Here is a 2500-nt window from a genome sequence, read left to right as displayed (position 1 = left end):
TTAGACGTGAGATCTTTAAAAGAAGATCTTTTCTGATCGTTGAAAGATCTTAGCATAAGACTTCTTAAATGATTAACCTCGATGTGAGCATGTCAGTTTTGATAATCGTTTTAATCTCAGTCTCGCTACAGTCTCCAGTGAGTTAGACGAGATCTTTAAAGATCTTTTCTGATCGTTGAAAGATCTTTGTATAAGACTTCTTAAATGATTAACCTCAATGTGATCATTGATAATCTTTTTAATCTGCGCCTTGCTAGCAATTTGATGATATCCGTTGCATAAGACGCGTTGAATAAAAAGATTTTACATTATCTTTTAATACTCGCAGTGCAGTTGTCAGATTGAGTAACCCCGCTATATCAGTCACTAGCGGATGGTAATCCTTCCAATCTCAGTTTCAATCGGATAATGATATTCATTATACTTACGCCAAAGGAACCTGTTTTTGGATAAAGGTCGATCTAGATCTGCGTCGTCGAGAAAGGAAAACTGGACTTGATCGTTACTGATAGTGGGAGGGAAGGAGATATATGTATTGAATATTCAATGTAGTTAGTTAGACTGAGAATTATATACCTGCTTGCGTGTTGGAGTTAATGCTATCGAATTATGCGGCTTGGTAAGTTGTGGTATACATTAGAGATATGAATTGTAACTTCGAATTTGGGTATCTCTCTGCTATGAGGTCTGTGTATTCTTGAGAACACTGAATTTAGGATAGCTTTTATTTCTCTCTCTCTCTCTCTCTCTCTCTTCACTCTCTCTTCGCTATGAGGTCTGTATTCTGAGAACACTGAATTTGGGATAGCTTTTCTCTCTCTCTCTCTCTCTCTCTCTCTCTCTCTCTCCTCATTGTAAGTACAGTCTTCCTTGAAATGAATCGTTTGTTTTTGCATTTGAATTATACTCTTACGGAGGATATATAAAATTAGCAACATAAGGACTGTGTTGTTCCCTTAGATGAATGAAGGGGTTACAGGCTGAGGTCATTATCCTAAATCAAGCATAATCTATATATATATATATATATATATATGAACATTTGTAAGATTTCTGGGCAATGTTGCTTTTGGGAAAAATTGCAGCAGATGTTTCTTTTGGGAAAAATTGCAGCAGATGTTGCTTTTGGGAAAAATTGCAGCAGATGTTGCCTTTGGAAAAAATTGCAACAGATGTTGCTTTTAGGAAAAATTGCAGCAGATGTTGCTTTTGGGAAAAATTGCAGCAGATGTTGCTTTTGGGAAAAATTGCAGCAGATGTTGCTTTTGGGAAAAATTGCAGCAAAAAGAACTTCATTAATGGCGATCAGAACAGAAGCGGCTGCTATCCTATAGCAAATAAAGCATCTTCTAATTTAATTCATGGTGGGAGGTTCCAGGATCTCCAAGTGTAATCCGTCTGCCAATGTAATTGTTGACTAGAGATGCCAAGGTCTTTCAGTGCAATTCACGACCAGAGATTCCAGGATTTCCGAATGTAATCCATACCGTGATGTAAATCGTGGCCAGAGGTAACAGGATCTCCCAGTGTAAATCATCTTCAAATGTAATTCATGATCGGAGTACCAAGATATCCCAATGTAATTCATGACTAGAGGTGCCAAGAGCTCCCAAATTAGTATCTTGCGATGTAATTCGTGGCTTGTGATCCATCTTACAATATAATTTATGACCAGAGTACAAAGATCTTCCAGTGTAATTCATAGAGATGCCAAGGTCTCCAAATGTGATGCATGACTAGAGTTACCAAGATCTCCTAGTGTAATCCATCTTCCAGTGTAATTTATGACCGGACTACCAAGATCTCCCAATGTAATTCATGGCGGGAGGTACCAAGATCTCCCAGTGTATTACATCTTCCAATGTAATTCATGACTAGAGATACTAAGGTCTCCCAATGTAATTCATGACAAGAGTTACCAGGATCTTCTAATGTAATCCGTCTTCCAATATAATTTGTGATGTAGGTACCAAGATCTTTCAGTGTAATCCATCGTCCAATGTAATTTGTGATCAGAGGTACCAAGATCTTCCTATGTAATACATTGGAATACATTTTAAGCACCTGCTGTCATAAAGACCACGAAAAAAAAATACAGCTGTTCACAACGTCGAAATTTACTCTCTTTGAGGATTCTCTTCTTTGTCTCCCTCCTTTCCCCTTCTCTTCCCTTCCCATCTCCCCCTCCTCCCCACCACAAACCAGCAGTGTAATTGTTTATCCTGCGAGGCTGATGGCACGAAAGTGGAAGTCAAGTGGAGGATGAAATCTGGGGCCGCCATCTTTAAAAAAAAAAAAAAAAAAAACGCTGAAAGGAAAGGGAAGTAGCAGGTACAAAGTGGCACGTCTCTCTCTCTCTCTCTCTCTCTCTCCCTCTGTTATGCATTACTCTTAGCTTCTCTAACTGAGGGAACCTGATTCGATCCCCTGGGCGGGCGAGGCGAGGAAAGGAAGGGTGTGGGCGTGTTTCCTAAGACAAAATCCATTGTTCAGTAATGAC

General features: G+C 39.1%; 1 protein-coding gene across 1 annotated transcript in view; it reads left to right on the top strand.

Annotated features, from left to right (window-relative positions):
- The window catches only part of LOC136834048 (A disintegrin and metalloproteinase with thrombospondin motifs 3-like), a 192413-nt gene that overhangs the window by 152607 nt on the left and 37306 nt on the right, over positions 1-2500 (top strand).

Source organism: Macrobrachium rosenbergii, chromosome 53 (genome assembly GCF_040412425.1).
Source record: "Macrobrachium rosenbergii isolate ZJJX-2024 chromosome 53, ASM4041242v1, whole genome shotgun sequence".
NCBI classification, from domain to species: domain Eukaryota; kingdom Metazoa; phylum Arthropoda; class Malacostraca; order Decapoda; family Palaemonidae; genus Macrobrachium; species Macrobrachium rosenbergii.
This window is presented reverse-complemented; position numbering and strand designations above follow the sequence as displayed.